At 38.3% G+C, this 20,306-nt stretch overlaps 1 pseudogene; it reads left to right on the top strand.

Annotated features, from left to right (window-relative positions):
- Window positions 1-3,046: 3,046 nt before the first annotated feature.
- On the top strand, window positions 3,047-3,561 carry LOC132510386 (glycine cleavage system H protein, mitochondrial-like; annotated as a pseudogene).
- The last annotated feature ends 16,745 nt before the right edge of the window (window positions 3,562-20,306 follow it).

The following is a 20,306-nucleotide window of genomic DNA, read 5'->3' as shown; positions in this document are numbered from 1 at the left end:
TCCATGGGTTGGGTAGGAGGCGTAGCCTAGGTGGTCAGCCCACCCTAGGTGGTCAGCCCACCCGCTTGGTGGTGCTGTGTACCACGCTTTTGCTCCCAGCCCCTCAGAAACGGCAGTTGGTTTGTGGCTTTTTGTATTTTTGTTCATAATTGCACCAACTGCGTGTGTGTGCAGTTATTTTTAGTCCCTTATAGTTTCATTGTATTCCGTTGCTCAAGGAGATGTCTGTCTAGGTGCACGCACTCTGGTAGAGGGTCCCAGGTCCCAGCCTATCTCAGAAGGTCCCATAGGACATTTCTGGAGAAACGAAGGCAGTGAACGGCCTCAGGGGTGACCAGCTGCAGTGTCAGAACTGCAGCGTATCCAGAGCTGTGAACCCAGACATTCTAGTCTTCTACTTTCTTTGCGTGCATGTGAAAGTGAGGGGCAGAGATGGTAGTGGAGACTGGGTTTTGACCAATCTTCAAAAAGACCAGATATCTCAGGCAGCCCTTTCCCTGGCTACTGCCATTCTCCACAGAAGTCATGTGAGAAGGAGAGAATTGCTGCTGTACATCAAAAAATCAAATTCAAGGTGAGTTTGTGCTTTCTCTTTGTTCCATGAAATGCATTTCGTTTTTCAGTATGTGGAAACATCTGGTGTCCTCCTGAAACATTTTCATTGATTTACCCTTAAGTCTTCCTTCCACAGGGAAAGTCACAGGTCCTGGGGATAGATCCCATTCCCCAGTGCACCCAGATGTCCTTCTGGTTAATTATTTGCATTTTGCAAATAATTTAATTCTTCCTGTTGACTCTCTTTTATTAAACATTTCTTAGGCTGTAGAAATGCAACTCTGGAGGATAATAGACTATTATTTTAGACAGTGATTTATCAATGAAGAGAATATGCCTGCTTGGAATCACACACTGGATATTCTTAATCTTCTACAAAGGCTTGAGATCAAAAGCAAATAGGGTAGGAGATGGTTTGACTCATTTCAATCAGTGACAAGGACCTTGCTTCGTGAAACTTTTAAGAGTACAAATGTAATTGGTGGTTTGAGAGGTCTGTTTCAACTAGGGTGTAGATCCCACCACCACTCTACTCCAGAATACCTAATGGTATTTTTTGTAGTACTGGCCAGGTCTGCTTCCTGGTTTGTCAGCATAACTTTGTTTCAGGTCACATTTTTGTGTGATGTGTGAGCAGTATGGTATAATGGCTAAGAGTGTGGGTCTAATACCTGGGTTAAAATCCTAGCTCTAACACTTGCTAGGTGTGTGAGCTGCTTGGGTAGTTTATTCAACCTCTCCTTGCCATAGTTTCTTTTTTTTTTTCCAAAATATTTTGTAAAGACTATTTTTTTTTAAGAGCAGTTTTAGGTTTACAACAAAATTGAGAGGAAAGTACCGACATTTCCTATATATCCCCCGTCCCAATACATACATAGCTTACCCCATTATTAATAACCCCCACCAGAGTGGTACCTTTTTTTTTTTTAAACCAAGGATGAACGTACATCAACGCATAAGTCACCCAAAGTCCATAATTTACCTTACTGTTGTACCTTAGTGTTGTACATTCTGTGGTTTGGGACAAATGTATAATGACATATATCCATCATTCCAACGTCATAGAGTGTTTTCATTACCTGAAAAGTCCTCTGTGCTCTGCTGATTCATCTCCACCCACCCCCCACAAACACTGATCTTTTTATTGTCTCCATGGATTTCCTTTTTCCAGAATGTCATATAGTTGGAAGCAGACAGTATGTAACCTCTTCAGATCAGCTTCTTTCACTTAGTACTGTGCATTTAAGTCTCCTTCATGTGTTTTCATGGCTTGATGGCTTATTTCTTTTTTAGCACTGAATAATAGTCCATTGTCTGGAGGGACCACAGTTTATCCATTCACCTACTGAAAGTCATCTTGGTTGTTTCTAAGTTTTGGCAATTATAAGAAAGCTGCTGTAAACATCTGTGTGCAGGTTTTTGTGTGAATATGTTTTCATCTACTTAGGGTAAATACCAAAGATCTTTATTACTGGGTTGTATGGTAAGAAAGAGTATGTTTAGTTTTGTAAAAAACCACCAAACTTTCTTCCAAGGTTTCTTCCATAGTTTCTTAACTGGAAAATACCTACCGTGTAGCATTATTATGAGGGTTAGATGAGTTAATAGTGTAAAGTCCTTAGAATAGCCCCTGGCACATACTAAAAGCTCAGAAAACATTGCCTGTTATGATGTGGTAATTCTGGGTCGTTCCCCCTCAGCTTTCTGCAGATCAGGAACAATGACAGTGTAAACTTAAATTTCTTGGCACTTGCAGGTAAGAAAATGAAGCAAATGCCAAAGTCCTGTAGAGTGGCATTTAACTCTATGCCATTTACCTTCCTTTATGGGATTCCAGGCAAAAACTGAATCCTTGATTTCCCCCCACACACATTTATTGAGATATACTTGGCATATAACATTGTGTAAGTTTATGGTGTACAGTGTGAAGATTTGGTAAATGTATACATGGTGAAATGATTACTACATAGTTAGCTCTGTGCATGTATGTGTGGTGAGAACGTTTAAAATCTACTCTTTTAGCAACTTTCAAGTGTACAATACAGAATTGTTAACTATAGTCACCAAGCTGGACATTAGATCCCCAGTTAGATCTTCTAACTGGAAGTCTGTACCCTTTAACCAACATCTTCCCATTTCCCCAGTGCCCTAGCACCTGGCAAACTCCATCCACTTTTTGTTTCAACGAGTTTGGTTTTCTTAGACTCCATATATAAGTGACGTCATACAGTATTTGTCTTTTTCTGACTTATTTCACTTACTGTAATGCTTTCAAGGTTCATTCATGTTGTCCCAAATGACAGGATTTCCTTCTTTTTTTGGGCTAATATTCCATTGTGTGTGTTTATATCTATATATAAAGAAAATGTGTTGTATGCACATATCACATGTACATTTAACCCATTTTCTTTATCCATCTATTGGTGGACAGACAAGCTGGTTGCATGTTTTGGCTACTGTAAATAATGCTACAGTGAGCACCCCTGCGAACATGGCATTGCGAGCGGTGCGGAGCGTGCGGCCCGTGGTCTACAGCCTGTGCGCCCTCTCTGCGCCCAACGCGCCCTGCCCGCCGCGGCCCTGGGGACTGCGGGCGGGCGCCATCAGGGCGCTGCGCACCGGACCCGCTCTGCTGTCGGGTCGTAAATTCACAGACAGACATGAATGGGTAATAATAGAAAAAGGTGTTGGAACAGTGGGAATCAGCACTTTTGCACAGGAAGCTTTGGGAGATGTTGTTTACTGTAGTCTGCCTGAAGTTGGGACAAAATTGAACAAACGAGGAATTCGGTGCTTTGGAAAGTGTGAAAGCTGCTAGCGAACTATTCTCTATCAGGAGAAGTAACTGAAATTAATGAAGCTCTAGCAGAAAATCCAGGACTTGTCAACAAATCTTGTTATGAAGATGGTTGGCAGATCAAGATGACACTCAGTAACTCTTCAGAACTAGATGAACTAATGAGTGAAGAAGCATATGAGCAATACATAAAATCTATTGAGGAGTGAAAATGTAACCCCTAAATAAACTAGTTTGAAACAACTTAATCTAGCATAGTTGTCTTAAATTAATGGTGGATAGATTTTTAAAAAGAACCTTTTAGCAAAAGAAACTACTTGCAACAATGTTGCCTGAAGAAAATACCCCTTAACTGCCTAATGACTTCAGATAAACACCACATCTTTTTCACAACACCCTATAATTTTTTTTTATTTTTATTTTTTGCGGTACGCGGGCCTCTCACTGCTGTGGCCTCTCCCGTTGCGGAGCACAGGCTGCGGACGCGCAGGCTCAGCGGCCATGGCTCACGGGCCCAGCCGTTCTGCGGCATGTGGGATCTTCCCGGACCGGGGCAGGAACCCGTGTCCCCTGCATCGGCAGGCGGACTCTCAACCACTGCACCACCAGGGAAGCCCCTCAACACCCTATAATTTTTAGGCTAATCTCCAGTTATAATATTTAGAATTCCTGAAATTATCTGTGGTAAAACTACTTATAAAAATTATGTAATTCAAGGATAACATTGTTATCTTAACCTTTATAACATTGTAACTTGCTTACAGCCATCCCTGGATTTGGGTCAAAATACTCAATGAACTTCCCACTGGAAATAAATGGCAGCGGAGAAAAGTTTGTTAGTTGTATAGTGTCCAGTGAAGAACATTACTATCTTAATTTTGCAGTATACTGTGTTTGCTTGTGCTACTTCTATACAGTGAAGCAACAGTCTTGCAGGAAAATAAGAAACAGTTTAATAATAAAATATTCAACTTCTTAATAAAAAAAATAATGCTGCAGTGAACGTGGGGGTACAAATAAATCTCTTTGAGATAGTGATTTCATTTCCTTTGTGTATATACCCAGAAGTGGGATTGCTGGATCATTTGATTGTTCTATTTTTAAGTTTTTGAGGAACTGCCGTACAGTTTTCTATAATGGCTGCACAAATTTACATTTCTACCAACAGTGTACAAGGGCATCCTTTTCTCCACATCCTTGACAACACTTGTTATCTTGTCTTCCTAGGGATAGACATTTCTAACAGGTGTGAGGTGATATCTCATTGTGGTTTTGATTTGCATTTCCCTGATTAGTGATGTCAAGCATCTTTTCACATACCTGTTGACCATTTGTATGTCTTTGGGAAAATGTCTATTTAGGTCTTCTGCCTTTTATTTATTTATGTTTTGGCTGTGCTGTGCAGCATGTGGGAATCTTAGTTCCCCAGCCAGTGATTGAACCCATGCCCCCTGCAGTGGAAGCACAGAGTCTTAACCACTGGAAGGGAAGTCCCTTCTGCCCATTTTTTAATCAGATTTTTTCTCTTGAGTTGTATGTGCTTCTTATATGTTTGAGTTATTAATCCCTTATCACATGTATGGTTTGCAAATATTTTCTTCCATTCTGAAGCCTGCCTTTTTATTTTGTTAATGGTTTCTTTTGCTGTGCAGAAGTTTTTTAGTCTGATGGAGTCCTACTTGTTTATTTTTTCTGCTGTGGCCTGTGCTTTTGGTGTCATGTCCAAAATATCATTGCCAAGGGAATTCCCTGGCAGTCCAGTGGTTAGGACTCCCCACTTCCACTCCTGGGGGCCTGGGTTCGATTCCTGGTTGGGGAACTAAGATCCTGCAAGCTGCGCAGTGCAGCCTATATGTATGTGTGCATGTGTGTATATATGTGTGTGTGTGTGTGTGTGTGTGTGTGTGTGTGTGTGTGTGTGTATCATTGCCAACACCAGTTTTCCCAGTGTTTTCTCCTACTAGTTTTATGTTTTCAGGTCTTACATTTAAGTCTCTAATTCAATGAATTAGAGACTTAATTTTTGTTAGTGGTGTAAGATACGGGTCCAGTTTCATCCTCTTGCATGTGAATATATCCAGTTTTCCCAGCACCATTTATTGAGGAGGCTTCCTTTCCCTATTGTGTATTTTTGGCTCCTTTGTCAACTATCAGTTGACTGAATATTTGTGAGTTTATTTCAGGCTCTTAATTCTATTCTGTTGGTCTATGTGTCTGTTGTTATGTCAGTATTAAACTGTTTTGACTAGCTATGTAGTATAGTTTGAAATCAGGACATGTGATGTCTCCAGCTTTGTTCTTCTTTTTCAAGATTGTTTTGGCTATTCAAGGTCTTTTGGGTTCCATACCTATTTTAGAATTGTTTTTTCTATTTCTGTGAAAATGCCAGTGGAATTTTGTTAGGGATTGCATTGAAGCTATAGATAGCTTTGGGTAGTATGGACATTTTAACAATATTAATTCTTCTGATCCATGAACGCAGAATATCTTTCATAAATTTGTGTCTTCTTCAGTTTCTTTCATCAGTGTCATAGTTTTCACTGTACAGATCTCTCATTTCCTTGGTAAAATTTATTCCCAAATATTTTCTTGTTTTTGATGCTATTTTAAATGGAATTGTTTTCTTTATTTCTTTTTCAGATACTTCAGTGTTAGTGCATAGAAATACAACTGATTTTTGTATATTGGTTTTATATTCTGCAGTTTTACTCAATTTGTGTATTAGTTCTATCAGTTTTTGGTGGAGTCTTTAGGATTTTTCTACGTATAAGTTCATGTCATCAACAGACAAATTTTACTTCTTCAGTTTTGATTAGGATGCTTTTTATTTATTTTTCTTGCCTGATTGCTCTAGCACTTCCAGTACTATGTTGAATAGGATTGGTGAGAGAGGGCACCCTTACATTTTTCCTGATCTTAGAGGAAAAGCTGTCAACCTTTCACTACTGAGTATGATATTGGCTGTGAGTTTGTTGTATATGGCCTTTATTATTTTGAGATATATTCCTTCTATACCCAGTTTTTTTTTTGGGGGGGGGGGTTTTGCGGTACGTGGGCCTCTCACTGTTATGGCCTCTCCCGTTGCGGAGCACAGGCTCTGGATGTGCAGGCTCAGCGGCCATGGCTCACGGGCCCAGCCGCTCCGCAGCATGTGGGATCTTCCTGGACCGGGGCATGAACCCGTGTCCCCTGCATCAGCAGCCAGACTCTCAACCACTGCGCCACCAGGGAAGACCTATACCCAGTTTTTTGAGAGTTCTTATCATGAAAGGAATTTTAATTTTGTCAATGCTTTTTGTGCATCTAATAAGGTGATCCTATGGTTTTTATCCTTCAGTCTATTAATGTGGTATACCACATTTATTGATTTGCATCCCAGGAGTTTATTCTTGCATTCCAGGGATCAATCCCACTTGATCAATCCTACTATGATCCTCTTAATGTACTGTTGAATTGGGCTTATTAGTATTTTGTTTAGAATATTTGCATTTATATTCATCAAGGATATTGGCCTGTCGTTTTCTTTTCTTGTAGTGTCCTTATCTGGCTTTGGTCTCAGAGTAATGCTGGCCTTGTAAAATGAGTTTGGAAGTGTCCTTTCCTTTTCCATTTTTGGAAGGGTTTGAGAAGGCATGACATTAACTCTTCTATAAATGTTTGGTGGGATTCACTACTGAAACCATCTGATCCTGAGCTTTTCAGTATTGGGAAGTTTTTTGTTTTTTTTTAAATATTTATTTATTTGTTGCACTGGGTCTTAGTTGCAGCAGGCAGGCTCTTTAGTTGTGGCACATGGGCTCCTTAGTTGTGGCATGTGAACTCTTAGTTGTGGCATGCAGGTTGGATCTAGTTCCCAGACCAGGGATTGAACCCAGACCTCCTGCATTGGGAGTGCAGAGTGTTAACCACTGCGCCACCAGGGAAGCCCCAGTATTGGGAAGTTTTTGATAACTGATTCAATCTCCTTACTTGTTAGTGGTCTATTTACATTTCCTATTTCTTCATGATTTAGTATGGGTAGATGTATGTTTCTAGGATTTATTTCTTCTAGGTTATACAGTTGTTTCTGTATAATTGTTCATAATAGTCTCTTATCTTTGATATCAGTTGTAATGTCTCCTCTTTCATTTATAATTTTGTTTGAGTCCTCTCTTGTTGAGTATAGCTACAGGTTTCTCAATTTGGTTCATCTTTTCTAACAACCAATTCTTAGTCTCATTGATTTTTTTTCTGTTTGCCTTTCTAGTGCCTATTTCATTTCTGCTCTTTTGATAAGATTTTGCTCTTCTGTCTGCTACTTTAGTCCTACTCTGTTCTTTTTCTAGTTCCTTGAGATGTAAAGTTAGGTTAATTATTTTGGATCTTTCTTTTTTCTTAATGTAGGCATTTATCACTATAAACTTCCCTCTTAGAATTGCTTTTGCTGCATCCCACTTGCTCAGTTCTCTTAATGAATAATATGCAGAAAGGAGCATACTTATTAATTTAAAGGAGACCAGGACTTCCAACTAGTCAATTAAACCTCTGTGTGTGTAAGAAGGAAATACTAGTAATCCTCATCTGATTTGACAAGACTTATACGTATTTACACCTTAAAGATTATAGAGATGTCACTAGAATAGCAAATCATCAAGATAGTCATTCAGAATTTCTTACTTTTTTAGAGATGTGAGGTTATTCTCATAGATTTTAGCAATAATCTCTGAAGTCCAGGTATCTTACAAGATTCCATGATAGGAACAATTCCAAGGATATATTTTTAATAATATTAGAAAACATAGTAAGGTGCTTATAGTTATAAATATTCACGTGCTCTGTATTGGACAGGGTAACAAAGCTAAGCCTTTGTTAATATTCTCTATTTGTCATTTTATCACATCAGAAATTTTATAAGGTAAGAATGATATCTCTTTCATTGTAAATTCTAAGGTTGGGGAGGGGACATCACCTTTTTCTTCTGAGAAACTTTTTTGCTAATATTGTTAATTAAATAGGTTTGCATTCTCCAGACAGATCTCTGAAATTTATTAATTAGTATTATTAGACTTGGCTATCAAATCCCACAGAACCTACAAAAAGGATTCTTGGAACTAATAGAAATTTTAGCAGGATCACAGAGTACAAAATCAGTATACAGAAGTCAGTCATGGACTTCCCTGGTGGCGCAGTGGTTAAGAATCTGCCTGCCAATGCAGTGGACACGGGTTTGATACCTGGTCCAGGAAGATCCCACATGCTGCAGAGCAACTAAGCCCGTGCACCACAACTACTGAGCCTGCGCTCTAGAGCCCACAAGCCACAACTGTTGAGCCCATGCACCACAACTACCAAAACCCACGCACCCTAGAGCCTGTGTGTCACAACTACTGAGCCCATGAGCAACAACTACTGAAGCCTGCGCACTCTAGGGCCCGCATGCCACAACTACTGAGCCTGTGCTCTGCAACAAGAGAATCCACCACAATGAGAAGCCCGTGCACTGCAGCAAAGAGTATCCCCCACTTGCTGCAACTAGACAAAGCCCGTGCACAATAATGAAGACCCAATGGCAGCCAAAAAAAAAATTTTTTTTTAAATAAAAAAAAATTTTTTTTAATTTAAGAAAAAGTCAATCATCTTTGGGACTTCCCCAGTGGTCCAGTGGTTAAGAGTCCACCTTCCAATGCTGGGAGCAGCGGTTCAATCCCGGTTGGGGAACTAAGATCCCACGTGCCGTGCAGTGTGGCCAAAATCTTTTAAAAATAATAAAAAATTTAAAAAACTCATTTTTTCTATACTAGCAATGAACACCTAGAAGTTGAATTTAAAAAAACAATACCTATATGTGTATGTATAACTGATTTACTTTGCTGTACACCTGAAACTAACACAACATTGTAGATCAACTATACTCCAATAAAAAATTTTAAAATATAAACATTTTTAAAAAGACATACTTAGGAAATTTCAAGTATTCGATGCAGTATGGTTAACTATAGTTGACATGCTGCACATTATCTCTCTAGAATTTCTTCATTTTGCACAACTAAAACCTCGTACTCCAGTTATTTGTGTTAAATGTAGATTCTGTTCATGTCTTGAAAATATTAAATATTTATATTCAATAAAATATAAGTTTAAAAAAATAAAAAACAATACCATTTTCAATAGCAACCCAAAAGGTGAAATGCTTAGGTATAAATCTAACAAAATATTTGCAGAATCTTTGTGGAGAACTACAAAAGAATGATAGAATTCAAATACCTAAATAAATATATTTATGTTTTCACATGTAGATTTTTTTGTTCGTGAATATTCAAAGCAGTTTTATTATCACTGGACAAAAACTATAACTCAAATGTCCATCAAAAAGTAAACGGATAGGGCTTCCCTGGTGGCGCAGTGGTTGAGGGTCCGCCTGCCGATGCAGGGGACACGGGTTCGTGCCCCAGTCCGGGAGGATCCCACATGCCGTGGAACGGCTGGGCCCATGAGCCATGGCCGCTGAGCCTGTGCGTCCGGAGCCTGGGCTCCACAGCGGGGGAGGCCAGGGCAGTGAGAGGCCCGCGTACCACACACACATAAAAAAAGGATAAAGACATTTTTGTACATCCACAAAATGGAATACAAAACAGCAACATAAAAGGGATGAATGTCAAAATAATTATGTTAAGTGTAACAAATAAAATACTACTTATATAAAATTGTCGAAAATGTATACTAATATGTAGTCACAAAGATCAGTTCTTACTTGGGGATAAGGAATAGAAAGGACGATATATACAAAAATGCACCAAGAAACTTTTGCAGGTGATGAATACATCCATTATCTTGATATCTCTGTAGGTATATACACATGTAAAAACACAACAGACTACACTTAATTTTTTTTTTTTTTTTTTTTTTTTGGCTGTGTTGGGTCTTTGTTGCTGTGCACAGGCTTTTCTCTAGTTGTGGTGAGTGGGGGCTACTCTTCGTTGCAGCACGCAGGCTTCTCATTGCAGTGGCTTCTCGTTACAGAGCATGGGCTCTAGGCGCGTGGGCTTCAGTAGTTGTGACACGTGGGCTCTGGAGTGTAGGCTCAGTAGTTGTGGCACATGGGCTTAGTGGCTCCATGGTATGTGGGATCTTCCCAGACCAGGGCTCGAACCCATGTCCCCTGCATTGGCAGGTGGATTCTTAACCACTGTGCCACCTGGAAAGCCCTATTTTTTTAAAATTTTTATTTTATACTGGAGTATACTTGATTAACAATGTTGTGTTAGTTTCAGGTGTACAGCAAAGTGATTCAGTTATACATATATATGTATCTCTTCTTTTTCAAATTCTTTTCCCGTGTAGGTTATTACAGAATATTGAGCTGAGTTCCCTCTGCTATACAGTAGAACTTTGTTGGTTATCTATTTTAAATATAGTAGTGTGTGTATGTCAATCCCAAATTCCCAGTTTATCCCTCCCCCACCACATATAGATTTTTATTCATGTATTGGATCACTCAATATTGTTAAGGTGTCAGTTCTTTCCAATTTGAGCTATAGATTTAAGTCAATTCAAATCAAAATACCAGAAGTCTTTTTTGTAGATATCAACAAGTTGATGCTAAAATTTTATGAAAAGGCAAAGGAACAGAAATAGCCAATACAATTCTGGAAGAAAAAGTTGTAGGATTCACATTATCTGATTTCAAGACTTAATGTAAAGCTACGATAATCAAAGCAGCATGTTATTAGTGAAAGAATAGACATATAGATCAAGGGAATAGAATAGAGACTCCAGAAATAGACTCATATCTATATGGTCAATTGATTTTTTTTTTCAGTATAGCACGAAGGCAGTTCAATGGGGAACGGCTAAGTCATTTCAAAACATCATGCTGGAATAATTGAATGTCCATATGCAAAAGGATAAAAAAAGTAACCCTGACACAGACCTTATCCCTTAAAAAATTAACTCAAAATGAATTATAGACCCACATATAAAATGCTATAAAACTTAGAAAATAGGAAAAATTCTGCATGGCTTTGGGTTTAGCAGTAAGTCAGGTATTTTGTAGGATGTTCATCAGTTTGGATTTATCTAATGTTTTCTCATGATTAGATTGAATTGATAGATTTTGAAGGGAAGAATACCTCAGTGGTGATATACCCTCTTCAGCACATTACGTCAAGGGATACAATATGTGCTATTACTGGTGATGTCAGCCTTGATCACTTGGTAACTTGATCACTTGTCTGTTAGATTTTCCATTGTAAATTTACTGTTTTTCTCTTTGGAGTTAATAAATTTGGGGAGATACTTTGAAGCTACATGACTGTCTTGTTTCTCATTAAACTTTCATTCACTGATTTTAACATTCATTAGTGGATCTTGCCTGCAACAATTAAAATTGTGATTAGCTAATGATGATTTTTTTTACCTTCCTTATTTCTTCTATATTTACTAATAAGAATCCTTCTATAAGGAACTGTTGTTCCTACCTCATTTATATGTGTGTATGTCATTTATATGTGTATGGGTCCATAAATATTTATTATAATACACATACAGACAGATACACAATCCAACATTGTTATTGGGGGGGTGTCAAATTGTTCCTTTAGCCTTCAGGAGCTATTCTATTTTTTATTCTCTTAATTTTTATTTTATATTGGAGTATAGTTAATTTACAATGCTGTGTTAGTTTCAGGTGTACAGCAAAGTGATTTAGTTATAATGTACATATATCTATTCTTTTTCAAATTCTTTTCCCATTTAAGTCATTATAGAATATTGAGTAGAGTTCCCTGTGCTTTACAGTAGGTCTTTGTTGGTTATCTACTTTTTAAAAAAACTGGTATAGGGAAGTTTATAGCAGCTTTATTCATGATTGCCAAAACTTGGAAGTAACCAAGATGTCCTTCAGTAAGTGAATGGATAAATGAACTGTGGAATATCCAGACAATGGGCCACGTGGCATGAGGGGTCTAGTTCCCTAAGCAGGGATCAAATTCATGCCCCCTGCAGTGGAAGCATGGAGTCCTAACCACTGGACTGCCAGGGAATTCCCTACTCATCTATTTTAAATATAGTGGTGCATATATGTAAATCCCAAACTCCCAATTTATCCCTCCCCACAACCATTCCCCTTTGGTAACTGTAAGTTTGTTTTCTAAATCTGTGAGTCTGTTTCTGTTTTGTAAATAAGTTCATTTGTATCTTTTTTTTTTTTAGATTCCACATATAAGTGGTATCTGTCTTTCTCTGACTTACTTCACTTAGTATGATAAACTCCAGATCCATCCATGTTGCTGCAGATAGCTTTATTTCATTCTTGTTAATGCCTAAGTAGTATTCCATTGTATATATGTACCACATCTTCTTTATCCATTCATCTGTCAATGGACATTTAGGTTGCTTCCATGTCTTAGCTATTGTAAACAGTGTTGCAATGAACATTGGGGTGCACATATCTTTTCGAATTACGGTTTTCTCCAGATATATGCCCAGGAGTGGGATCGCAGGATTGTATGGTAGCTCTATTTTTAGTTTTTTAAGGAACCTCCATACTGTTCTCTACAGTGGCTCTACCAATTTACATTCCATCCAACAGTATAGGAGGGTTCACTTCTCTCCATACCCTCTCCAGCATTTATTATTTGTGGATTTTATTTATTTATTTTTGGCCGTGCCACACGGCATGTGGGATCTTAGTTCCCTGACCAAGCATCAAAGCCATGCCCCCTGCATTGGGAGCTCAGAGTCTTAACCACTGGACTGCCAGGGAAGTCCTGTTTGTGGATTTTTTGATGATAACCATTCTTACTGATGTGAGTTGATATCTCATTGTAGTTTTCATTTGCACTTCTCTAATAGTGACGTTGAACATCTTTTCATGTGCTTCTTGGCCATCTGTATGTCTTCTTTGGAGAAATGTCTATTTAGGTCTTCTGCCCATTTTTGAATTGGGTTGTTTGTTTTTATGATATTAAGCAGCATGAGCTGTTTGTAAATCTTGGAGACTAATTCCTTGTCGGTCATGTTGTTTGCAAATACTCTCTCCCATTCTGTGGGTTGTATTTTGAAAAAGATACTGCTGCAATTTGTCAGAGAGTGTTCTGCCTTAGTTTTCCTCTAAGAGTTTTATAGAAACTCACATTTAGATCTTTAATCCATTTTGAGTTTATTTTTGTATATGGTGTTAAGGAGTGTTCTAATTTCATTATTTTACATGTAGCTGTCCAGTTTTCCCAGCATCATTTATTGAAGAGGCGGTCTTTTCTCCACTGTATAGTCTTGTCTCCTTTGTCATAGATTAATTGGCCATAGGTACGTGGGTTTATTTCTGGGTTTTCTATCCTGATCCATTGATCTACATGTCTATTTTTGTGCCAGTACCATACTCTTTTGATGACTATAGCTTTGTAGTATAGCCTGAAGTCAGGGAGCCTGATTGCTCCAGCTCTGTTTTTCTTTCTCAAGATTGCTTTTGCTATTCAGGGTCTTTTGTGTCTCCATACATATTTTTTTTTTTTTTTTTTTTGCGGTACGCGGGCCTCTCAGTGTTGTGGCCTCTCCCATTGCGGAGCAACAGGCTCTGGACGCGCAGGCTCAGCGGCCATGGCTCACGGGCCCAGCCGCTCCGCGGCATGTGGGATCTTCCCGGACCGGGGCACGAACCCGTGTCCCCTGCATCGGCAGGCGGACTCTCAACCACTGCGCCACCAGGGAAGCCCTCCATACATATTTTAAGGTTTTTTTTTTTGTTGTTCTAGTTCTGTGAAAAATGCCACTGGTAAGTTGATAGGGACTGTACTGAATCTGTAAATTGCCTTGGGTAGTATAGTTATTTTGACAGTATTGATTCTTCCAATCCAAGAACATGGTATATTTTTCCATCTCTTTGTGTCATCTCCCACTTCTTTAATCAGTGTTTTATAGTTTTTAGAGTATGGGTCTTTTGTCTCCTTGGGTAGGTTTATTCCTAGGTATTTTATTCTTTTTTGATGTGATGGTAAATGGGATTGTTTCTTTAATTCCTCTTTCTGATCTTTTGTTGTTAGAAATGCAACAGATTTCTGTGTTTTAATTTTGTAACCTGCAACTTTACTGAATTCATTGATGAGCTCTAGTAGTTTTCTGGTAGTGTGTTTAGGATTTTCTATGTATAGTATCATGTCATCTGCAAACAGTGACAGTTTTCCTTCTTCTTTCCCAATTTGGATTCCTTTTATTTCTTTTTCTTCTCTGACTGCCGTAGCTAGGACTTCCAAAACTATGTTGAATGAAAGTGGTGAGCATGGACATCCTTGTCTTGTTCCTGATTTTAGAAGAAATGCTTTCAGCTTTTCACCACTGAGTATGATGTTAGCTGTAGATTTTTTGTATATGACCTTTATTGTGTTGAGATTTGTTCCCTCTGTGCCCACTTTCTGGAGAGTTTTTATTATAAATTGGTATTGAATTTTGTCAAAATGTTTTTCTGCATCTATTGAGATGATCATATGGTTTTACTCTTCTATTAATGTGGTGTGTCACACTGATTGACTTGTGGATATTGAAAAATCCTTGCATCCCTAGGATGAATCCCACTTGATTGTGGTGTATGATCATTTTAATATATTGTTGGATTTGGTTTGCTAGTATTTTGTTGAAGATTTTTGCCTATGTTCATCAGCGATATTAGCCTGTAATTTTCTTTTTTTGTGATATCTTTGTCTGGTTTTGGTATCAGGGTGAGAGTGGCCTCATAGAATGAGTTTGGGAGTGTTCCTTTCTCTGCAGTTTTTTGGAATAGTTTCAGAAGGATAGGAGTTAATTCTTCTCTAAATGTGTGATAGAATTCGCTTGTGAAGCCATCTGGTCCTGGACTTCTGTTTGTTGGGAGTTTTTATTTTATTTTATTTTATTTATTTATTTTTGGGCACATTGGGTCTTCGTTGCTGCTCGCAGGCTTTCTCTAGTTGCAGCAAGTGGGGGATCTTCTTTGTTGTGGTGCGTGGACCTCTCATTGTGGTGGCTTCTCTTGTTGTGGAGCACAGGCTCTAGGCATGCGGGCTTCAGTAGTTGTGGCACTTGGGGTCAGTAGTTGTGGCTCGTGGGCTCTAAAGCACAGGCTCAGTAGTTGTGGCACACAGGCTTAGTTGCTCCATGGCATGTGGGATCTTCCAGGACCAGGGCTCAAACCCGTGTCCCCTGCATTCGCAGGTGGGTTCTTAAGCACTGTGCCACCCGGGAAGTCCCTGTTTGGGAGTTTTTAAATCATGGTTTCAATTTCAGTACTTGTGAGTTGTTCATATTTTCTGTTTCTTCTTGGTCCAGTCTTGGGAGATTGTACCTTTCTAAGAATTTGTCCATTTCTTCTGTGTTGTCCATTTTATTGGCACATAGTTGCTTGTATTAGTCTCTTATGATTCTTTGTATTTTTGTGGTGCCCATTATGACTTCTCCTTTTTCATTTCTAATTTTATGGATTTGAGCCCTCTCCCTTTTTTTCTTCATGAGTCTGGCTAAAGGTTTATCAATTTTGCTTATCTTTTCAAAGAACTGGCTTTTAGTTTAATTGGTCTTTGCTATTATTTTCTTCGTCTCTGTTTCATTTATTTCTGCTCTAATCTTTATGATTTCTTTCCTTCTTCTAACTTTGGGGTTTGTTTGGTCTTTCTCTGGTTGCTTTAGGTGTAAGTTGAGGTTGTTTATTTGAGATTTTTCTTGTTCCTGAGGTAAGTTTGTATTGCTATAAACTGCCTTCTTAGAACTGCTTTTGCTGCATTCCATAGGTTTTGGATCGTTGTGCTTTTGTTTTCATTTGTCTCTAGGTATTTTTTGATTTTGTCTTTGATTTCTTCAGTGATCCATTGGTTGTTTAGTAGCATGTTGTTTAGCCTCCACATGTTTGTGTTTTTTACAATTTTTTTCTTGTAGTTGATTTCTAATCTCACAGCATTGTGACTGGAAAAGATGCTTGATATGATTTCAGTTTTCTTAAATTTACCAAGGCTTGCTTTGTGGCCCAGCGTATGGTCAATCCTGGAGAAAGTTCCATGTGCACTTAAAAAAAATATGTATTCTGCTGCTTTTGGATGGAATGCTCTATTAATATCGGTTAAGTCCATCTGCTCTAATGTGTCATTTAAGGCCTGTGTTTCCTTACTGATTTTATGTCTGGATAATCTGTCCATTGATGAAAGTGGGGTGTTAAAATCCCCCACTATTATTGTGTTACTGTCGATTTCTCCTTTTATGGCTGTTAGTATTTGCCTTATATATTGAAATGCTCCTGTGTTGGGTACATATTTATTTAAAATTATTATATTTTCTTGGATTGATCCCTTGATCATTTTGTAGTGTTCTTCTTTGTCTCTTGTAACAGTCTTTATTTTAAAGTCTATTATGTCTGATAAAAGTATTGCTACTCCAGCTTTCTTTTGATTTCCATTTACATGGAATACCTCTTTCCATCCCCTTACTTTCAGTCTGTATGTGTCCCTAGATCTGAAGTGGGTCTCTTTTACCCATATATATGGGTATTGTTTTTGTATCCATTCAGTGAGTTTATGCTTTTTGGTTGGAGCATTTAATCCATTTACATTTAAGGTAATTATCGACGTGTATGTTCTTACCGCCATTTTGTTAATTGTTTTGGATTTATTTTTGTACATCTTTTTGCTCCCCTTCCTCTTTTGTTCTCTTGTGATTCGATGACCATCTTTAGTGCTACGTTTGGATTGCTTTTTCTTTTTTGTGTGTGTATCTATTATAGTTTTGGGGTTTGCTGTTCCCATGAGGTTTTGATATAGCAGTCTATAAATGTATTGATACAAGATTGTTTTAAATTGTTGTCTCTTTCCTGCCTAGAGAAGTGCCTTTAGCATTTGTTGCAAAGCTGGTCTGGTGGTGCTAAATTCTCTTAGTTTTTGCTTGTTTGTAAAGTTTTTGATTTCTCTATTGAATCCGAATGAGAGCCTTGCTGGGTAGAGTGTTCTTGGCTGTAAGTTCTTCCCTTTCATCACTTCTAAATATATTGTGCAACTGCCTTCCAGCCTGCAGAGTTTCTGCTGAAAAATCAGCTGATAATTTTATGGGAATTTCCTTGCATATTATTTGTTGCTTTTTAATATTTTCTCTTTGTTTTTAATTTTTTTAAATAAATTTATTTATTTATTTAGTTTTGGCTGTGTTGGGGCTTCATTGCTGTGCGTGGGCTTTCTCTAGTTGCGGCAAGCGGGGGGCTACTCTTTGTTGCAGTGCACAGGCTCCTCATTGTGGTGGCTTCTCTTGTTGTGGAGCATGAGTTCTAGGCACACAGGCTTCAGTAGTTGTGGCACGTGGGTTCAGTAGTTGTGGTTCATGGGCTCTAGAGCACAGGCTCAGTAGTTGTGGTGCGTGGGCTTATTTGCTCCACAGCATGTGGGATCTTCCCAGACCAAGGCTCAAATCCGTGTCCCCTGCATTGGCAGGTGGGTTCTTAACCACTGCACCACGAAGGAAGCCGTTGTCTTTAATTTTTGTCAATTTGATTAATATGTGTCTCAGCATGTTCTTCCTTGGGTTTATCCTGCCTGGTACTCTGTGCTTCCTGGACTTGGGTGACTGTTTCCCATGTTAGGGACATTTTCAGCTATTATCTCTTCAGATATTTTCTCAGGTACTTTCTCTCTCTCTTCTCCTTCTGGACCCCTATAATGAGAATGTTGGTGCATTTAATGTTTTTCCAGAAGTCTCTTAGACTGTCCTCATTTCTTTTCATTCTTTTTTCTTCATCCTGTTCCACAGCAGTGATTTCTACCATTCTGTCTTCCAGATCACTTATCCATACTTTTGCCTCTTTATTCTGCTGTTGATTCCTTATAGTGTAGTTTTCATTTCAGTTATTGTACTGTTCATCTCTATTCCTTAGATCTTATAGCTGTTTATTAAACATTTCTCATATCTGCTCAGTCTGTGTATCTTAACTCTTACATGGCCAGGGTGGAACTTTTTGACATTCCAAAACTGATTCTTGCATGCCTAATTAGAGAAAGTGGGCTTAATAAAACATCTTTTCAAAATTCTGACCCTGAGAGAACAAAAGTAATTTTGGGAGGAAGTTTGAAGTTGTAACTCTTATCATGTCCTTGAAATGTAAACACATCCTACATTTCCTGAGACTACAGTCTTAGCTCAACTAGTAGAAACTAAAACTAAAAAAAGAAAAAAAAAAGGAAAAGAGGCCTTTTAAAACTCGAGCAGGAAAACTATGAGACCTCTGTGTCTATTTGGATATATGTATGTCTGTGTGTACATTATAAATATGATATGTCCCTACCTCCAGATGATATTACCAAAAATAATTTGTAAAAGAGCTGTATTTAATTGACTTAAAAGTGAGTACTTAGAAATCAAATACTTCTGAATGTAACTCAAGCTATCCAAAATTTTTAAGGGTTCATATGATCTAAGATTAATCTTTAATAAGTGAAAACAAATTTTAGTTGATGGTTTAATTAATATAGACACATCTTTAAAGTCATCAACATTAAATATAATACTTTTATTGTACCTAGGTTTACTAAATGCCAATAAGCTCATGTTACCTCTGTTATAAAATTTGTCAACAAAATAATTAACTTGGTATGATGATATTTTCATAAGTAATGAAATAGAGATAAATGGGATCAAAGTATTTGGGTGAACTCTTTAAGAATGATTACATTTTATGATGTATCTACCTGAAAACAGTTTCTCCAGATTTTTGTTAACTTGAAACTTCACAGTTCTGCTACATTAAGTTAAATGATGGCAATTCATTGACTGTCTAGATCACTTTTTTTTTTTTTTTTTTTTTTTTTTTTTGCGGTACGCGGGCCTCTCACTGTTGTGGCCTCTCCCGTTATGGAGCACAGGCTCCGGACGCGCAGGCTCAGCAGCCATGGCTCACGGGTCCAGCCGCTCCGTGGCATGTGGGATCTTCCCGGACCGGGGCACGAACCCGTGTCCCCTGCATCAGCAGGCGGACTCTCAACCACTGCGCCACCAGGGAAGCCCTAGATCACTTTTAATAAGATAAAATACTGAAACATTTATTGCTAAAGAAATCTATATTGACCTACTTTAGACCTCTTATTACAGAGAGACTAAATATGTTTGAGATTATTAATAAATAATCTTGTGCATTATTTTTGTACATGTATCTTTTGCATTATTATTGAAAGATTGTACTATGAAGTGGCATATACTTCTAGAAATTAATTTTAAAAAGGGAACTGTGAGGGACTTCCCTGGTGATCCAGTGGTTAAGACTCCATGCTCTCAGTGCAGGAGGCCTGGGTTCGATCCCTTGTCAGGAAACTAGATCCCACATACCGCAACTAAAGGATCCTGCGTGCCACAGCTAAGATCCGGCGCAGCCAAATAAATAAATAAATATTAAAAATAAAAATACTTCAGGACTTACCTGGTGGCACAGTGGTTAAAAATCCACCTGCCAATGCAGGGCACATAGGTTCGATCCCTGGTCCAGGAAGATCCCACATGCAACGGAATAACTAAGCCTGTGCACCACAACTACTGAACCTATGCTCTAGAGCCCACGAGCCACAACTGCTGAGCCTGTGTGCTGCAACTACTGAAGCCCATGCACCTAGAGCCTGTGCTCTGCAAGAAGAGAAGCCACTGCAATGAGAAGCCTGCGCACCACCATGAGGAGTAGCCCACGCTCTCCACAGCTAGAGAAAGCCCACACTCAGCAATAAAGATCCAATGCAGCCAAAAAATAAATTAAAAATTTTTTAAATAATAAAAAGGGAACTGTGAGAAAAGAGTTTTAGGCATGGTCAGGACTAAGATTAGATTGAATTTAATTAAAGGGATGAATTTTAATATTGAAAATAAAATGGTACAAAACTAGAATTTGTTTTTTTCTCTGTAAAGAGGATAAAATTTTCTTGTACTATTGATCTGATTTTGATAGCATATTGTACAGTTTCTTTACCTCTTAGGCAGTCTGTTGTATCTTTCT

The sequence above is a fragment of the Lagenorhynchus albirostris genome, chromosome 19, assembly GCF_949774975.1.
Source record: "Lagenorhynchus albirostris chromosome 19, mLagAlb1.1, whole genome shotgun sequence".
Lineage (NCBI taxonomy): Eukaryota > Metazoa > Chordata > Mammalia > Artiodactyla > Delphinidae > Lagenorhynchus > Lagenorhynchus albirostris.
The sequence above is the reverse complement of the archived record's forward strand: the minus strand, read 5'-3'. Positions and strand labels throughout refer to the sequence as shown.